Source organism: Pleurodeles waltl, chromosome 3_1 (genome assembly GCF_031143425.1).
Source record: "Pleurodeles waltl isolate 20211129_DDA chromosome 3_1, aPleWal1.hap1.20221129, whole genome shotgun sequence".
Lineage (NCBI taxonomy): Eukaryota > Metazoa > Chordata > Amphibia > Caudata > Salamandridae > Pleurodeles > Pleurodeles waltl.
In genome coordinates this window covers 585,572,644-585,593,001 of record NC_090440.1, presented here as the reverse complement: position 1 = coordinate 585,593,001, position 20,358 = coordinate 585,572,644, and the positions used below count along the sequence as shown (strand labels likewise).

Genomic DNA, 20,358 nt, shown 5'->3' with positions numbered 1-20,358 from the left:
GAAACGCACAGCAGAGAAGAAGGAAGACAACAACTGCTTTGGCCCTAGCCCTACCAGCCTATCTCCTGCTTCAAAGAACCTGCAAAAGAACAGCGAGACAAACGATCTCTGTCAAGCTCTAGAGGACTGTCCTGCACCCAAAAGAACCAAGAACTCCCTGAGGACAGCAGCCCTGTCCAAGAAAAACCCACAACCAAGGACTCCAGCCTCACTCCGAATGCGTGAGTCCTGACCACTCTGTACACGACACCCACAATCCGTGTTCAGGTGGTTAACCCTGCTAGAAAGGATCCCCAGGCGAATGTGAGCAAGTGCCCATCCTGGGTTGACCTCTCAACCCCTCCACGACAACGCCTACAGAGGGAATCCTGAGGATCCCCCTGACTACGAAGCTCCGGACGAAGATATCCGACGCCTAAAGACATACTGCACCCGCAGCCCCTAGGCCTTGGAGAACCCGACCTCTGGTGCAGCAACGTTCAGCAGGCGGCCCGCCTCCCTGTCCAGCCTGTGGTATGCCCGAAACGGTTGCCTGGACCTTGCTTGCTCCTCATAGACCAGCATTGGAAGCCCGACGTCCGTGTGCATCCTGCACCCGGCCGCCTCTGTGCCGCTGAGGGTGTGTGTTTGGTGCCTACTTGTGGCCCCTCCAATGCTCCTCTAATCCCCCCTGGTCTGCCCTCCGAGCCGTGGATACTTACTTGCAGGCAGGCATGATTCCTAGTACCCCCTTTCTCCACAGGAACCCACATTAAATTTGCTCATCTTTGATCTCTGTACCCGGCCATCCCTTGTTGCTGGTGGTGAGTGTTTGGGGTTAACTTGACCCCCAACCTGTGGTACTTACCTGAAAATCGAACTAACATTTCTTCCCCACAGGAACTGTTTCTAAAAATTGCAGTGTCCATTTCTAAAACAGATTATTACCAATAATTCAAAAACTGTATAACTTATCGATTTCAAACAAAGTACTGTTGATACATGTGTGAAATGGAAAATGTCACTTACCCAGTGTACATCTGTAAAGAAATGGCTCCCTGTTGCAGTTACCCCCCACTTTTTGCCTGATAATGATGCTGACTTGACTGAGAAGGGTGCTGGGACCCTGCTAACCAGGCCCCAGCACCAGTGTTTTTTCACCTAAAATGTACCATTGTTTCCACAATTGGCACAACCCTGGCACCTAGGTAAGTCCCTTGTAACTGGTACCCCTGGTACCAAGGGCCCTGATGCCAGGGAAGGTCTCTAAGGGCTGCAGCATGTCTTATGCCACCCTAGGGACCCCTCACTCAGCACAGACACACTGCTTGCCAGCTTGTGTGTGCTGGTGGGGAGAAAATGACTAAGTCGACATGGCACTCCCCTCAGGGTGCCATGCCAACCTCACACTGCCTATGGCATAGGTAAGTCACCCCTCTAACAGGCCTTACAGCCCTAAGGCAGGGTGCACTATACCACAGGTGAGGGCATAGGTGCATGAGCACTATGCCCCTACAGTGTCTAAGCAAAACCTTAGACATTGTAAGTGCAGGGTAGCCATAAGAGTATATGGTCTGGGAGTCTGTCAAAAACGAACTCCACAGCTCCATAATGGCTACACTGAATACTGGGATGTTTAGTATCAAACTTCTCAGAATAATAAACCCACACAGATTCCACTGTTGGATTTATTAAAAAATGCACACAGAGGGCATCTTAGAGATACCCCCTGTATTTTACCCAATTGTTCAGTGCAGGACTGACTGGTCTCTGCCAGCCTGCTGCTGAGAGACGAGTTTCTGACCCCAGGCGGTGAGAGCCTTTGTGCTCTCTGAGGACAGAAACAAAGCCTGCTCTGGGTGGAGGTGCTTCACACCTCCCCCCTGCAGGAACTGTAACACCTAGCAGTGAGCTTCAAAGGCTCAAGCTTCGTGTTACAATGCCCCAGGGCACTCCAGCTAGTGGAGATGCCCGCCCCCTGGACCCAGCCCCCACTTTTGGCGGCAAGTCCAGGAGAGATAATGAGAAAAACAAGGAGGAGTCACTGGCCAGTCAGGACAGCCCCTAAGGTGTCCTGAGCTGAGGTGACTGACTTTTAGAAATCCTCCATCTTGCAGATGGAGGATTCCCCCAATAGGAATAGGGATGTGCCCCCCTCCCCTTGGGAGGAGGCACAAAGAGGGTGTACCCACCCTCAGGGCTAGTAGCCATTGGCTACTAACCCCCCAGACCTAAACACGCCCTTAAATTTAGTATTTAAGGGCTCCCCTGAACCTAAGAATTTAGATTCCTGAAACTACAAGAAGAAGAAGACTGCTGAGCTGAAAAACCCCTGCAGAGGAAGAACAGAAGACACCAACTGCTTTGGCCCCAGACTCACCGGCCTGTCTCCTGCCTTCCAAAGAAACCTGCTCCAGCGACGCTTTCCAAGGGACCAGCGACCTCTGAATCCTCTGAGGACTGTCCGACTTCGAGAAAGACAAGAAACTCCAGAGGACAGCGACCCTGCTCCAAAAGAACTGCAACTTTGTATCCAGAGGAGCAGATTTAAAGACCCCTGCAATCCCCGCAAGAAGCGTGAGACTTGCAACACTGCACCCGGCGACCCCGACTCGACTGGTGGAGAAACAACACCTCAGGGAGGACCCTCCGGCGACTTCGAGACTGTGAGTAACCAAAGTTGTCCCCCCTGAGCCCCTACAGCGACGCCTGCAGAGGGAATCCCGAGGCTCCCCCTGACCGCGACTGTCTGAACTCTATTTCCCGACGGCTGGAAAAGACCCTGCACCCGCAGCCCCCAGAACCTAAAGGAACGGAACTCCTGTGCAGGAGTGACCCCCAGGAGGCCCTCTCCTTTGCCCAGGTGGTGGCTACCCCGAGGAGCCCCCCCCTTGCCTGCCTGCAACGCTGAAGAGATCCCTTGATCTCTCATAGGAAACCATTGAAAACCCGACGCGTGTTTGCACACTGCACCCGGCCGCCCCCGCGCTGCTGAGGGTGTACTTTTTGTGCTGACTTGTGTCCCCCCCCGGTGCCCTACAAAACCCCCCTGGTCTGCCCTCCGAAGACGCGGGTACTTACCTGCTGGCAGACTGGAACCGGGGCACCCCCTTCTCTCCATTGAAGCCTATGTGTTTTGGGCACCTCTTTGACCTTTGAACCTGACCGGCCCTGAGCTGCTGGTGTGATAACTTTGGGGTTGCTCTGAACCCCCAACTGTGGGCTACCTTGGACCCAAAACTGAAACCTGTAAGTGACTTACTTACCTGTTAAAACTAACATTACTTTACCTCCCCCAGGAACTGTGAAAATTGCACTGTGTCCACTTTTAAAACAGCTATTTGTGTTTTATGTAAAAAGTATACATGCTAATGTAATGATTCAAAGTTCCTAAAGTACTTACCTGCAATACCTTTCCAATGAGATATTACATGTAGAATTTGAACCTGTGGTTCTTAAAATAAACTAAGAAAAGATATTTTTCTATAACAAAACCTATTGGCTGGATTTGTCTCTGAGTGTGTGTTCCTCATTTATTGCCTGTGTGTATGTACAACAAATGCTTAACACTACTCCTTGGATAAGCCTACTGCTCGACCACACTACCACAAAATAGAGCATTAGTATTATCTCTTTTTGCCACTATCTTACCTCTAAAGGGAACCCTTGGACTCTGTGCATGATATTCCTTACTTTGAAATAGCACATACAGAGCCAACTTCCTACAACATCTGTTCGTGGCATGAGTCGCTGCAGATTCACATGCTGTGCACAGTCCGCCGTCTGGTGTTGGGCTCGGAGTGTTACAAGTTGTTTTTCTTCGAAGAAGTCTTTTCGAGTCACAAGACCGAGGGACTCCTCCCCTTTCGGTTCCATTGCGCATGGGCGTCGACTCCATCTTAGATTGTTTTCCCCGCAGAGGGTGAGGTAGGAGTTGTGTATGTTAGTCATAGTGCCCATGCAATGGAATGAATACGTATGTACATAATAAAGGTTAAAGTAATATATTTACAAATGTACAATTGTTTAAGATCTACTTCTCAACGGCTACAGGCTCCCGGGGAGGCGAGTGGGCGCATGTGAATCTGCAGCGACTCATGCCACGAACAGATGTACACTGGGTAAGTGACATTTTCCGTTCGATGGCATGTGTAGCTGCAGATACACATGCTGTGCATAGACTAGTAAGCAGTTATCTCCCCAAAAGCGGTGGTTCAGCCTGTAGGAGTTGAAGTAGTTTGAAATAATGTTCTTAGTACAGCCTGACCTACTGTGGCTTGTTGTGCAGTTAACACATCTACACAGTAGTTCTTGGTAAATGTATGAGGCGTAGACCATGTTGCTGCCTTACATATTTCGTTCATTGGAATATTGTAAGGAAATGCCTCCTTGGTATGGTTACCCCCTGACTTTTTGCCTTTGCTGATGCTATGTTTTGAACTGAAAGTGTGCTGAGGCCTGCTAACCAGGCCCCAGCACCAGTGTTCTTTCCCTAACCTGTACTTTTGATTCCACAATTGGCACACCCTGGCATCCAGATAAGTCCCTTGTAAGTGGTACCCCTGGTACCAAGGGCCCTGATGCCAAGGAAGGTCTCTAAGGGCTGCAGCATGTCTTATGCCACCCTGGAGACCCCTCACTCAGCACAGACACACTGCTTGCCAGCTTGTGTGTGCTGGTGAGAACAAAACGAGTAAGTCGACATGGCACTCCCCTCAGGGTGCCATGCCAGCCTCTCACTGCCTATGCAGGTATAGATAAGTCACCCCTCTAGTAGGCCTTACAGCCCTAAGGCAGGGTGCACTATACCATAGGTGAGGGTACCAGTGCATGAGCACTGTGCCCCTACAGTGTCTAAGCAATACCTTAGACATTGTAAGTGCAGGGTAGCCATAAGAGTATATGGTCTGGGAGTCTGTTTTACACGAACTCCACAGCACCATAATGGCTACACTGAAAACTGGGAAGTTTGGTATCAAACTTCTCAGCACAATAAATGCACACTGATGCCAGTGTACATTTTATTGTAAAATACACCACAGAGGGCACCTTAGAGGTGCCCCCTGAAACCTTAACCGACTATCTGTGTAGGCTGACTGGTTCCAGCAGCCTGCCACAAAAGAGACATGTTGCTGGCCCCATGGGGAGAGTACCTTTGTCACTCTGAGGCCAGTAACAAAGCCTGCACTGGGTGGAGATGCTAACACCTCCCCCAGGCAGGAGCTGTAACACCTGGCGGTGAGCCTCAAAGGCTCACCCCTTTGCCACAGCACCGCAGGACACTCCAGCTAGTGGAGTTGCCCGCCCAGTCCGGCCACGGCCCCCACTTTTGGCGGCAAGACCGGAGGAAACAAAGAAAACAACAAGGAGGAGTCACTGGCCAGTCAGGACAGCCCCTAAGGTGTCCTGAGCTGAGGTGACTCTGACTTTTAGAAATCCTCCATCTTGTAGAAGGAGGATTCCCCCAATAGGAATAGGGATGTGCCCCCCTCCCCTCAGGGAGGAGGCACAAAGAGGGTGTACCCACCCTCAGGGCTAGTAGCCATTGGCTACTAACCCCCCAGACCTAAACACGCCCTTAAATTTAGTATTTAAGGGCTCCCCTGAACCTAAGAATTTAGATTCCTGAAACTACAAGAAGAAGAGGACTGCTGAGCTGAAAAACCCCTGCAGAGGAAGAACAGAAGACACCAACTGCTTTGGCCCCAGACTCACCGGCCTGTCTCCTGTCTTCCAAAGAAACCTGCTTCAGCGACGCTTTCCAAGGGACCAGCGACCTCTGAATCCTCTGAGGACTGCCCTGCTTCACGAAAGACAAGAAACTCCCGAGGACAGCGGCACTGCTCCAAAAGAACTGCAACTTTGTTTCAAGGAGCAGATTTAAAGACCCCTGCAACTCCCCGCAAGAAGCGTGAGACTTGCAACACTGCACCCGGCGACCCCGACTCGACTGGTGGAGAACCAACACCTCAGGGAGGACCCTCCGGCTACTCCGAGACCGTGAGTAACCAAAGTTGTCCCCCCTGAGTCCCCACAGCGACGCCTGCAGAGGGAATCCCGAGGCTCCCCCTGACCGCGACTGCCTGAACTCCATTTCCCGATGGCTGGAAAAGACCCTGCACCCGCAGCCCCCAGCACCTAAAGGAACGGAACTCCTGTGCAGGAGTGACCCCCAGGAGGCCCTCTCCCTTGCCCAGGTGGTCGCTACCCCGAGGAGCCACCCCCTTGCCTGCCTGCATCGCTGAAGAGATCCCCTGATCTCTCATTGAAAACCATTGGAAACCCGACGCGTGTTTGCACACTGCACCCGGCCGCCCCCGCGCTGCTGAGGGTGTACTTTTTGTGCTGACTTGTGTCCCCCCCCAGTGCCCTACAAAACCCCCCTGGTCTGCCCTCCGAAGACGCGTGTACTTACCTGCTGGCAGACTGGAACCAGGGCACCCCCTTCTCTCCATTGAAGCCTATGTGGTTTGGGCACCTCTTTGACCTTTGCACCTGACCGGCCCTGAGCTGCTGGTGTGATAACTTTGGGGTTGCTCTGAACCCCCAACGGTGGGCTACCTTGGACCAAAAACTGAAACCTGTAAGTGACTTACTTACCTGTTAAAACTAACATTACTTTACCTGTCCACTTTTAAAACAGCTATTTGTGTTTTATGTAAAAAGTATACATGCTAATGTAATGATTCAAAGTTCCTAAAGTACTTACCTGCAATACCTTTCAAATGAGATATTTCATGTAGAATTTGAACCTGTGGTTCTTAAAATAAACTAAGAAATGAAAATGTCACTTACCCAGTGTACATCTGTTCGTGGCATCAGTCGCTGAGATTCACATGTTCTGCATTAGCTCGCCATCTGGTGTTGGGTCGGAGTGTTACAAGTTGTTTTTCTTCGAAGAAGTGTTTTCGAGTCACGGGACCGAGTGACTCCTCCTTCTGTGCTCATTGCGCATGGGCGTCGACTCCATCTTCGATTGTTTTCCCCGCAGAGGGTGAGGTAGGAGTTGTACTATAGTAATAGTGCCCGCGCAATGAAATGTGTAAGTATGTACCTATTAAAGGTTTAAATAATATATATACAAATGTACAAAATTGAAGGTAACTTCTGAACTGCTACAGGCTTCCGGGGAGGTGGGTGGGCACATGTGAATCTCAGCGACTGATGCCACGAACAGATGTACACTGGGTAAGTGACATTTTCAGTTCGATGGGATCTGTCGCTGTAGATACACATGTTCTGCATAGACTAGTAAGCAGTTATTTCCCCATAAGCGGTGGTTTAGCCTGTAGGAGTAGAAGTTGTCTGAAATAGAGTTCTTAATACAGCTTGACCTACTGTAGCTTGTTGTGCGGATAGCACATCTATACAGTAGTGTTTGGTGAATGTGTGAGGCGTAGACCATGTGGCTGCCTTACATATTTCATGCATTGGGATGTTTCCTAAAAAGGCCATTGAAGCACCTTTTTTCCTTGTTGAATGTGCCCTGGGAGTAATGGGCAGTTGTCTTTTTGCTTTAAGGTAGCAGATTTGGATGCATTTAACTATCCATCTGGCTATACCTTGTTTTGATATTGGGTTACCTGCATGAGGTTTTTGGAATGCAATAAATAGCTGTTTAGTTTTTCTGATGTTCTTTGTTCTGTCAATGTAGTACATTAATGCTCTTTTGACATCTAATGTATGTAGTGCTCTTTCAGCCACAGAATCTGGCTGTGGGAAAAAAACTGGTAGTTCTACCGTTTGATTTAGATGGAACGGTGAAATAACTTTTGGTAAAAATTTTGGATTAGGTCGTAGGACGACCTTATTTTTATGTATTTGTATAAAAGGTTCTTGTGTTGTGAACGCTTGAATTTCACTTACTCTTCTTAGAGATGTAATGGCGATGAGAAAGGCAACTTTCCAGGTTAGGAATTGTATTCCGCAAGAGTGCATGGGTTCGAAAGGTGGGCCCATGAGTCTTGTTAGGACCACGTTTAGGTTCCATGAAGGAACAGGTGGTGTTCTTGGTGGTATAATTCTTTTAAGACCTTCTATGAATGCTTTGATGACTGGTATCCTATACAAGGAAGTTGAATAGGTAGTCTGCAGGTATGCAGATATTGCTGCAAGGTGTATTTTAATAGAAGAGAAGGCTAGCTTTGCTTTTTGTAAATGGAGCAAGTAATTTACTATATGTTTTGGAGTTGCGTGTAGTGGTTGTATCCGATTATGATGGCAGTAACAAACAAATCTTTTCCACTTACTTGCGTAGCAGTGTCTAGTGGATGGCCTTCTGGCTTGCTTTATGACTTCCATACACTCTTGGCTAAGTTGTAAGTGTCCGAATTCTAGTATTTCAGGAGCCGGATTGCTAGATTCAGCGATGCTGGATCTGGGTGTCTGATCTGTTGGTTGTGTTGCGTTAACAGATCTGGTTTGTTGGGCAGTTTGATGTGGGGTACTACAGAGAGATCTAGCAGTGTTGTGTACCAGGGTTGTCTTGCCCACGTTGGTGCTATTAAAATGAGTTTGAGTTTGTTTTGACTCAATTTGTTTACTAGATAAGGAAGGAGAGGGAGAGGAGGAAAAGCGTAAGCAAATATTCCTGACCAGTTCATCCATAGGGCATTGCCTTGGGATTGCTTGTGTGGGTATCTGGACGCGAAGTTTTGGCATTTTGCGTTCTCTTTTGTTGCAAATAAGTCTATTTGAGGTGTTCCCCAGAGTGTGAAGTAGGTGTTTAGAATTTGTGGGTGGATTTCCCATTCGTGGACTTGCTGGTGATCTCGAGAGAGATTGTCTGCCAGTTGATTCTGGATCCCTGGAATAAACTGTGCTATTAGACGAATTTGATGGTGGATTGCCCACTTCCATATGTTTTGAGCTAATAAGCTTAACTGCGTTGAATGTGTTCCTCCTTGTTTGTTTAGATAATACATCGTTGTCATGTTGTCTGTTTTGACAAGGATGTATTTGTGGATTATGATTGGTTGGAAAGCTTTTAGTGCTTGAAAAACTGCTAATAATTCTAGATGATTTATATGCAGTTTTGTTTGATGTATGTTCCATTGTCCTCTTATGTTGTGTTGATTGAGATGTTGTAGGAAGTTGGCTCTGTATGTGCTATTTCAAAGTAAGGAATAGCATGCACAGAGTCCAAGGGTTCCCCTTAGAGGTAAAATAGTGGTAAAAATAGATAATACTAATGCTCTATTTTGTGGTAGTGTGGTCGAGCAGTAGGCTTATCCAAGGAGTAGTGTTAAGCATTTGTTGTACATACACATAGACAATAAATGAGGTACACACACTCAGAGACAAATCCAGCCAATAGGTTTTGTTATAGAAAAATATCTTTTCTTAGTTTATTTTAAGAACCACAGGTTCAAATTCTACATGTAATATCTCATTTGAAAGGTATTGCAGGTAAGTACTTTAGGAACTTTAAATCATAAAAATTGCATGTATACTTTTCAAGTTATTGACAAATAGCTGTTTTAAAAGTGGACACTTAGTGCAATTTTCACAGTTCCTGGGGGAGGTAAGTTTTTGTTAGTTTTACCCGGTAAGTAAGACACTTACAGGGTTCAGTTCTTGGTCCAAGGTAGCCCACCGTTGGGGGTTCAGAGCAACCCCAAAGTCACCACACCAGCAGCTCAGGGCCGGTCAGGTGCAGAGTTCAAAGTGGTGCCCAAAACACATAGGCTAGAATGGAGAGAAGGGGGTGCCCCGGTTCCGGTCTGCTTGCAGGTAAGTACCCGCGTCTTTGGAGGGCAGACCAGGGGGGTTTTGTAGGGCACCGGGGGGGACACAAGTCCACACAGAAATTTCACCCTCAGCGGCGCGGGGGCGGCCGGGTGCAGTGTAGAAACCAGCGTCGGGTTCGCAATGTTAGTCTATGAGAGATCTCGGGATCTCTTCAGCGCTGCAGGCAGGCAAGGGGGGGGTTCCTCGGGGAAACCTCCACTTGGGCAAGGGAGAGGGACTCCTGGGGGTCACTTCTCCAGTGAAAGTCCGGTCCTTCAGGTCCTGGGGGCTGCGGGTGCAGGGTCTCTCCCAGGTGTCGGGACTTTAGGTTCAAAGAGTCGCGGTCAGGGGAAGCCTCGGGATTCCCTCTGCAGGCGGCGCTGTGGGGGCTCAGGGGGGACAGGTTTTGGTACTCACAGTATCAGAGTAGTCCTGGGGTCCCTCCTGAGGTGTTGGATCGCCACCAGCCGAGTCGGGGTCGCCGGGTGCAGTGTTGCAAGTCTCACGCTTCTTGCGGGGAGCTTGCAGGGATCTTTAAAGCTGCTGGAAACAAAGTTGCAGCTTTTCTTGGAGCAGGTCCGCTGTCCTCGGGAGTTTCTTGTCTTTTCGAAGCAGGGGCAGTCCTCAGAGGATGTCGAGGTCGCTGGTCCCTTTGGAAGGCGTCGCTGGAGCAGGATCTTTGGAAGGCAGGAGACAGGCCGGTGAGTTTCTGGAGCCAAGGCAGTTGTCGTCTTCTGGTCTTCCTCTGCAGGGGTTTTCAGCTAGGCAGTCCTTCTTCTTGTAGTTGCAGGAATCTAATTTTCTAGGGTTCAGGGTAGCCCTTAAATACTAAATTTAAGGGCGTGTTTAGGTCTGGGGGGTTAGTAGCCAATGGCTACTAGCCCTGAGGGTGGGTACACCCTCTTTGTGCCTCCTCCCAAGGGGAGGGGGTCACAATCCTAACCCTATTGGGGGAATCCTCCATCTGCAAGATGGAGGATTTCTAAAAGTTAGAGTCACTTCAGCTCAGGACACCTTAGGGGCTGTCCTGACTGGCCAGTGACTCCTCCTTGTTGCTTTCTTTGTTCCCTCCAGCCTTGCCGCCAAAAGTGGGGGCCGTGGCCGGAGGGGGCGGGCAACTCCACTAAGCTGGAGTGCCCTGCTGGGCTGTGACAAAGGGGTGAGCCTTTGAGGCTCACCGCCAGGTGTCACAGCTCCTGCCTGGGGGAGGTGTTAGCATCTCCACCCAGTGCAGGCTTTGTTACTGGCCTCAGAGTGACAAAGGCACTCTCCCCATGGGGCCAGCAACATGTCTCTGGTGTGGCAGGCTGCTGGAACTAGTCAGCCTACACAGACAGTCGGTTAAGTTTCAGGGGGCACCTCTAAGGTGCCCTCTGTGGTGTATTTTACAATAAAATGTACACTGGCATCAGTGTGCATTTATTGTGCTGAGAAGTTTGATACCAAACTTCCCAGTTTTCAGTGTAGCCATTATGGTGCTGTGGAGTTCGTGTTTGACAGACTCCCAGACCATATACTCTTATGGCTACCCTGCACTTACAATGTCTAAGGTTTTGTTTAGACACTGTAGGGGTACCATGCTCATGCACTGGTACCCTCACCTATGGTATAGTGCACCCTGCCTTAGGGCTGTAAGGCCTGCTAGAGGGGTGTCTTACCTATACTGCATAGGCAGTGAGAGGCTGGCATGGCACCCTGAGGGGAGTGCCATGTCGACTTACTCGTTTTGTCCTCACTAGCACACACAAGCTGGCAAGCAGTGTGTCTGTGCTGAGTGAGAGGTCTCCCGGGTGGCATAAGACATGCTGCATCCCTTAGAGACCTTCCTTGGCATCAGGGCCCTTGGTACTAGAAGTACCAGTTACAAGGGACTTATCTGGATGCCAGGGTCTGCCAATTGTGGATACAAAAGTACAGGTTAGGGAAAGAACACTGGTGCTGGGGCCTGGTTAGCAGGCCTCAGCACACTTTCAATTGTAAACATAGCATCAGCAAAGGCAAAAAGTCAGGGGGCAACCATGCCAAGGAGGCATTTCCTTACACAACCCCCCCCCAAACGAAAGAGGATGAGACTAACCTTTCCCAAGAGAGTCTTCATTTTCTAAGTGGAAGAACCTGGAAAGGCCATCTGCATTGGCATGGGCAGTCCCAGGTCTGTGTTCCACTATAAAGTCCATTCCCTGTAGGGAGATGGACCACCTCAACAGTTTAGGATTTTCACCTTTCATTTGCATCAGCCATTTGAGAGGTCTGTGGTCAGTTTGAACTAGGAAGTGAGTCCCAAAGAGGTATGGTCTCAGCTTCTTCAGGGACCAAACCACAGCAAAGGCCTCCCTCTCAATGGCACTCCAACGCTGCTCCCTGGGGAGTAACCTCCTGCTAATGAAAGCAACAGGCTGGTCAAGGCCATCATCATTTGTTTGGGACAAAACTGCCCCTATCCCATGTTCAGAGGCATCAGTCTGCACAATGAACTGCTTAGAATAATCTGGAGCTTTGAGAACTGGTGCTGAGCACATTGCTTGTTTCAGGGTGTCAAAGGCCTGTTGGCAGTCCACAGTCCAGTTCACTTTCTTGGGCATTTTCTTGGAGGTGAGCTCAGTGAGGGCTGTCACAATGGATCCATATCCCTTCACAAACCTCCTGTAGTACCCAGTCAAGCCAAGGAATGCCCTGACTTGAGTCTGGGTTTTTGGAGCTACCCAGTCCAGAATGGTCTGGATCTTGGGTTGGAGTGGCTGAACTTGGCCTCCACCTACAAGGTGTCCCAAGTAAACCACAGTTCCCTGCCCTATCTGGCATTTGGATGCCTTGATAGAGAGGCCTGCGGATTGCAGAGCCTTCAAAACCTTCCTCAGGTGGACCAGGTGATCCTGCCAGGTGGAGCTAAAGACAGCAATATCATCAAGATAAGCTGTGCTAAAGGACTCCAAGCCAGCAAGGACTTGATTCACCAACCTTTGGAAGGTGGCAGGGGCATTCTTTAAACCAAAGGGCATAACAGTAAACTGATAATGCCCATCAGGTGTGGAGAATGCTGTCTTTTCTTTTGCTCCAGGTGCCATTTTTATTTGCCAGTACCCTGCTGTCAAGTCAAAGGTACTTAGAAATTTGGCAGCACCTAACTTATCAATGAGCTCATCAGCTCTTGGAATTGGATGGGCATCTGTCTTGGTGACAGAGTTGAGCCCTCTGTAGTCCACACAAAACCTCATCTCTTTCTTTCCATCTTTGGTGTGAGGTTTGGGGACTAAGACCACTGGGCTAGCCCAGGGGCTGTCAGAGCGCTCAATCACTCCCAATTCCAGCATCTTGTGGACTTCCATCTTGATGCTTTCCTTAACATGGTCAGACTGTCTGAAGATTTTGTTCTTGACAGGCATGCTGTCTCCTGTGTCCACATCATGGGTACACAGGTGTGTCTGACCAGGGGTTAGGGAGAAAAGCTCAGGGAACTGTTGTAGGACTCTCCTACAATCAGCCTGCTGTTGGCCAGAGAGGGTGTCTGAGTAGATCACTCCATCTACTGTGCCATCTTTTGGGTCTGATGACAGAAGATCAGGGAGAGGTTCACTCTCTGCCTCCTGATCCTCATCTGTTACCATTAACAGATTCACATCAGCCCTGTCATGGAAGAGCTTAAGGCGGTTCACATGGATCACCCTCTTGGGGCTCCTGCTTGTGCCCAGGTCCACCAGGTAGGTGACCTGACTCTTCCTCTCTAGCACTGGGTAAGGGCCACTCCATTTGTCCTGGAGTGCCCTGGGAGCCACAGGCTCCAGAACCCAGACTTTCTGCCCTGGTTGGAACTCAACCAGTGCAGCCTTTTGGTCATACCAAAACTTCTGGAGTTGTTGGCTGGCCTCAAGGTTTTTGGTTGCCTTTTCCATGTACTCCGCCATTCTAGAGCGAAGGCCAAGTACATAGTCCACTATGTCCTGTTTAGGCTCATGGAGAGGTCTCTCCCAGCCTTCTTTAACAAGGGCAAGTGGTCCCCTTACAGGATGACCAAACAGAAGTTCAAAGGGTGAGAACCCTACTCCCTTCTGTGGTACCTCCCTGTAAGCGAAAAGCAGACATGGCAGGAGGACATCCCATCTCCTTTTGAGTTTTTCTGGGAGCCCCATGATCATGCCCTTTAATGTCTTGTTGAATCTCTCAACTAAGCCATTAGTTTGTGGATGGTAAGGTGTAGTGAATTTATAAGTCACTCCACACTCATTCCACATGTGCTTTAGGTATGCTGACATGAAGTTGGTACCTCTGTCAGACACCACCTCCTTAGGGAAACCCACTCTGGTAAAGATACCAATGAGGGCCTTGGCTACTGCAGGGGCAGTAGTCGACCTAAGGGGAATAGCTTCAGGATACCTGGTAGCATGATCCACTACTACCAGGATATACATATTTCCTGAGGCTGTGGGAGGTTCCAGTGGACCAACTATGTCCACACCCACTCTTTCAAAGGGCACCCCCACCACAGGAAGTGGAATGAGGGGGGCCTTTGGATGCCCACCTGTCTTACCACTGGCTTGACAGGTGGGGCAGGAGAGGCAAAACTCCTTAACCATGTTGGACATATTGGGCCAGTAGAAGTGGTTGACTAACCTCTCCCACGTCTTGGTTTGTCCCAAATGTCCAGCAAGGGGAATGTCATGGGCCAATGTTAGGATGAACTCTCTGAACAGCTGAGGCACTACCACTCTCCTAGTGGCACCAGGTTTGGGGTCTCTGGCCTCAGTGTACAGGAGCCCATCTTCCCAATAGACCCTATGTGTTCCATTTTTCTTGCCTTTGGACTCTTCAGCAGCTTGCTGCCTAAGGCCTTCAAGAGAGGGACAGGTTTCTTGTCCCTTACACAGCTCCTCCCTTGAGGGTCCCCCTGGGCCTAAGAGCTCAACCTGATAAGGTTCAAGCTCCAAAGGCTCAGTTCCCTCAGAGGGCAGAACTTCTTCCTGAGAAGAGAGGTTCCCTTTCTTTTGCTGTGTTGCAGTTGGTTTCCCAACTGACTTTCCTGTTCTCTTGGTAGGCTGGGTCATTTTTCCAGACTCCAGCTCTACTTTTTCACCCTGTGCCTTGCATTGTGCTCTTGTTTTCACACACACCAGTTCAGGGATACCCAGCATTGCTGCATGGGTTTTTAGCTCTACCTCAGCCCATGCTGAGGACTCCAGGTCATTTCCAAGCAGACAGTCCACTGGGATATTTGAGGAGACCACCACCTGTTTCAGGCCATTGACCCCTCCCCATTCTAAAGTAACCATTGCCATGGGATGTACTTTTCTCTGATTGTCAGCGTTGGTGACTGTGTAAGTTTTTCCAGTCAGGTATTGGCCAGGGGAAACCAGTTTCTCTGTCACCATGGTGACACTGGCACCTGTATCCCTCAGGCCCTCTATTCTAGTTCCATTAATTAAGAGTTGCTGTCTGTATTTTTGCATGTTAGGCGGCCAGACAGCTAGTGTGGCTAAATCCACCCCACCCTCAGAAACTAGAGTAGCTTCAGTGTGAACCCTGATTTGCTCTGGGCACACTGTTGATCCCACTTGGAGACTAGCCATACCAGTGTTACCTGGATGGGAGTTTGGAGTGGAACCTTTCTTGGGACAGGCCTTGTCTCCAGTTTGGTGTCCATGCTGTTTACAGCTATGACACCAGGCCTTTTTGGGATCAAAGTTTTTACCCTTGTACCCATTGTTTTGTGAAGAGGCTCTGGGCCCACCCTCCTGTGCAGGTTTTTGGGGGCCTGTAGAAGACTCTTTACTATTTTTAGTTTTGGTTGTCTCATCACCCTTCTGCTGGGGAGTCTTTGTGACCCCTTTCTTTTGGTCACCCCCTGTTGAAGTCTTGGACACCCTTGTCTTGACCCAATGGTCCGCCTTCTTTCCCAATTCTTGGGGAGAAATTGGTCCTAGGTCTACCAGATGCTGATGCAGTTTATCATTGAAACAATTACTTAACAGGTGTTCCTTCACAAATAAATTGTACAGCCCATCATAATTACTTACACCACTGCCTTGAATCCAACCATCTAGTGTTTTCACTGAGTAGTCAACAAAGTCAACCCAGGTCTGGCTCGAGGATTTTTGAGCCCCCCTGAACCTAATCCTGTACTCCTCAGTGGAGAATCCAAAGCCCTCAATCAGGGTACCCTTCATGAGGTCATAAGATTCTGCATCTTGTCCAGAGAGTGTGAGGAGTCTATCCCTACACTTTCCTGTGAACATTTCCCAAAGGAGAGCACCCCAGTGAGATCTGTTCACTTTTCTGGTTACACAAGCCCTCTCAAAAGCTGTGAACCATTTGGTGATGTCATCACCATCTTCATATTTAGTTACAATCCCTTTGGGGATTTTCAACATGTCAGGAGAATCTCTGACCCTATTTATGTTGCTGCCACCATTGATGGGTCCTAGGCCCATCTCTTGCCTTTCCCTCTCTATGGCTAGGATCTGTCTTTCCAAAGCCAATCTTTTGGCCATCCTGGCTAACTGGATGTCCTCTTCACTGGAGTTATCCTCAGTGATTTCAGAGTTGTTGGTCCCTCCTGTGAGGGAACCAGCATCTCTGACTATTATTTGTGGAGTCAGGGCTTGAGAAGCCCTGCTCTCCCTAAGTAGGACTGGAGGGGGGGAATTTCCCTCCAAGTCACTATCTTCATCCTCTGAGTTGCCATCCTCAGAGGGGTTGGCCTTTTCAAACTCTGCCAAAAGCTCCTGGAGCTGTACTTTGGTAGGTTTGGGGCCCATTGCTATTTTCTTTAGTTTACAGAGTGACCTTAGCTCTCTCATCTGTAGATGGAGGTAAGGTGTGGTGTCGAGTTCCACCACATTCACATCTGTGCTAGACATTATGCTTCTAAAAGTTGGAATACTTTTTAAGAAACTAAAACTGGTTCTAGAATCTAATTCAAACTTTTAACAAACTTTTAAACTCTAAAAGAAATGCTAAACAGGATCTAACACAAGGCCCTAGCAGGTCTTTTAAGAATTTAGAAAACTTTTCAAATTGCAAAAATCAATTTCTAATGACAATTTTGGAATTTGTCGTGTGATCAGGTATTGGCCGAGTAGTCCAGCAAATGCAAAGTCTTGTACCCCACCGCTGATCCACCAATGTAGGAAGTTGGCTCTGTATGTGCTATTTCAAAGTAAGGAATAGCATGCACAGAGTCCAAGGGTTCCCCTTAGAGGTAAAATAGTGGTAAAAATAGATAATACTAATGCTCTATTTTGTGGTAGTGTGGTCGAGCAGTAGGCTTATCCAAGGAGTAGTGTTAAGCATTTGTTGTACATACACATAGACAATAAATGAGGTACACACACTCAGAGACAAATCCAGCCAATAGGTTTTGTTATAGAAAAATATCTTTTCTTAGTTTATTTTAAGAACCACAGGTTCAAATTCTACATGTAATATCTCATTTGAAAGGTATTGCAGGTAAGTACTTTAGGAACTTTAAATCATAAAAATTGCATGTATACTTTTCAAGTTATTGACAAATAGCTGTTTTAAAAGTGGACACTTAGTGCAATTTTCACAGTTCCTGGGGGAGGTAAGTTTTTGTTAGTTTTACCCGGTAAGTAAGACACTTACAGGGTTCAGTTCTTGGTCCAAGGTAGCCCACCGTTGGGGGTTCAGAGCAACCCCAAAGTCACCACACCAGCAGCTCAGGGCCGGTCAGGTGCAGAGTTCAAAGTGGTGCCCAAAACACATAGGCTAGAATGGAGAGAAGGGGGTGCCCCGGTTCCGGTCTGCTTGCAGGTAAGTACCCGCGTCTTTGGAGGGCAGACCAGGGGGGTTTTGTAGGGCACCGGGGGGGACACAAGTCCACACAGAAATTTCACCCTCAGCGGCGCGGGGGCGGCCGGGTGCAGTGTAGAAACCAGCGTCGGGTTCGCAATGTTAGTCTATGAGAGATCTCGGGATCTCTTCAGCGCTGCAGGCAGGCAAGGGGGGGGTTCCTCGGGGAAACCTCCACTTGGGCAAGGGAGAGGGACTCCTGGGGGTCACTTCTCCAGTGAAAGTCCGGTCCTTCAGGTCCTGGGGGCTGCGGGTGCAGGGTCTCTCCCAGGTGTCGGGACTTTAGGTTCAAAGAGTCGCGGTCAGGGGAAGCCTCGGGATTCCCTCTGCAGGCGGCGCTGTGGGGGCTCAGGGGGGACAGGTTTTGGTACTCACAGTATCAGAGTAGTCCTGGGGTCCCTCCTGAGGTGTTGGATCGCCACCAGCCGAGTCGGGGTCGCCGGGTGCAGTGTTGCAAGTCTCACGCTTCTTGCGGGGAGCTTGCAGGGATCTTTAAAGCTGCTGGAAACAAAGTTGCAGCTTTTCTTGGAGCAGGTCCGCTGTCCTCGGGAGTTTCTTGTCTTTTCGAAGCAGGGGCAGTCCTCAGAGGATGTCGAGGTCGCTGGTCCCTTTGGAAGGCGTCGCTGGAGCAGGATCTTTGGAAGGCAGGAGACAGGCCGGTGAGTTTCTGGAGCCAAGGCAGTTGTCGTCTTCTGGTCTTCCTCTGCAGGGGTTTTCAGCTAGGCAGTCCTTCTTCTTGTAGTTGCAGGAATCTAATTTTCTAGGGTTCAGGGTAGCCCTTAAATACTAAATTTAAGGGCGTGTTTAGGTCTGGGGGGTTAGTAGCCAATGGCTACTAGCCCTGAGGGTGGGTACACCCTCTTTGTGCCTCCTCCCAAGGGGAGGGGGTCACAATCCTAACCCTATTGGGGGAATCCTCCATCTGCAAGATGGAGGATTTCTAAAAGTTAGAGTCACTTCAGCTCAGGACACCTTAGGGGCTGTCCTGACTGGCCAGTGACTCCTCCTTGTTGCTTTCTTTGTTCCCTCCAGCCTTGCCGCCAAAAGTGGGGGCCGTGGCCGGAGGGGGCGGGCAACTCCACTAAGCTGGAGTGCCCTGCTGGGCTGTGACAAAGGGGTGAGCCTTTGAGGCTCACCGCCAGGTGTCACAGCTCCTGCCTGGGGGAGGTGTTAGCATCTCCACCCAGTGCAGGCTTTGTTACTGGCCTCAGAGTGACAAAGGCACTCTCCCCATGGGGCCAGCAACATGTCTCTGGTGTGGCAGGCTGCTGGAACTAGTCAGCCTACACAGACAGTCGGTTAAGTTTCAGGGGGCACCTCTAAGGTGCCCTCTGTGGTGTATTTTACAATAAAATGTACACTGGCATCAGTGTGCATTTATTGTGCTGAGAAGTTTGATACCAAACTTCCCAGTTTTCAGTGTAGCCATTATGGTGCTGTGGAGTTCGTGTTTGACAGACTCCCAGACCATATACTCTTATGGCTACCCTGCACTTACAATGTCTAAGGTTTTGTTTAGACACTGTAGGGGTACCATGCTCATGCACTGGTACCCTCACCTATGGTATAGTGCACCCTGCCTTAGGGCTGTAAGGCCTGCTAGAGGGGTGTCTTACCTATACTGCATAGGCAGTGAGAGGCTGGCATGGCACCCTGAGGGGAGTGCCATGTCGACTTACTCGTTTTGTCCTCACTAGCACACACAAGCTGGCAAGCAGTGTGTCTGTGCTGAGTGAGAGGTCTCCCGGGTGGCATAAGACATGCTGCATCCCTTAGAGACCTTCCTTGGCATCAGGGCCCTTGGTACTAGAAGTACCAGTTACAAGGGACTTATCTGGATGCCAGGGTCTGCCAATTGTGGATACAAAAGTACAGGTTAGGGAAAGAACACTGGTGCTGGGGCCTGGTTAGCAGGCCTCAGCACACTTTCAATTGTAAACATAGCATCAGCAAAGGCAAAAAGTCAGGGGGCAACCATGCCAAGGAGGCATTTCCTTACAGATGTGCTCCCCACCCTGTCATGGAAGCATCTGTTGTTATTACGTACTGTGGCACTGGGTCTTGGAAAGGCCGCCCTTTGTTTAAATTTATACTGTTCCACCATAGAAGCGAGAGGTAAGTTTGGCGGTCTATTAACACCAGATCTAGAAGGTGACCCTGTGCTTGAGACCACTGTGAGGCTAGGCACTGTTGTAAGGGCCTCATGTGCAGTCTTGCGTTTGGGACAATGGCTATGCATGAGGACATCATGCCTAGGAGCTGTAGTATTGTTCTTACTTGTATTGTCTGATTTGGAGACATGTGTTGAATGACTCTGTTGAAATTGTGAATTCTTTGTGGAGTTGGCGTTGCTACTCCTTTTGTCGTGTCTATTATGGCTCCTAGATATTGCTGTACTTTGCTTGGCTGAATGTTGGATTTTGCAAAGTTGACGGTGAACCCTAGTTTGTAGAGGGTTTGTATGACTTGATTTGTGTGGTTTGAGCATTGTGTGAGCGAACTGGTTTTGATTAGCCAGTCGTCTAGATACGGGAATACATGTATTTGCTGCCTTCTGATGTGTGCAGCGACTACTGCTAGGCATTTTGTGAATACTCTTGGAGCGGTTGTTAAACCAAAAGGCAATACTTTGAATTGGTAATGTATTCCTTTGAATACAAACCTTAGATATTTTCTGTGTGATTGATGTATTGGTATATGGAAATATGCGTCTTTGAGGTCTAGGGTTGTCATGTAGTTGTGTTTTTTGAGCAATGGTAACACTTCTTGTAGTGTGACCATGTGAAAGTGGTCTGATTTGATGAATGTGTTTACTACTCTGAGGTCTAGAATTGGTCTCAGTGTTTT

At 49.1% G+C, this 20,358-nt stretch overlaps 1 protein-coding gene across 3 annotated transcripts in view; it reads right to left on the bottom strand.

Annotated features, from left to right (window-relative positions):
• CPT1A (carnitine palmitoyltransferase 1A) overlaps positions 1–20,358 on the bottom strand; it is a 522,885-nt gene that overhangs the window by 78,292 nt on the left and 424,235 nt on the right. The gene's annotated exons all lie outside the window — the stretch shown is intronic.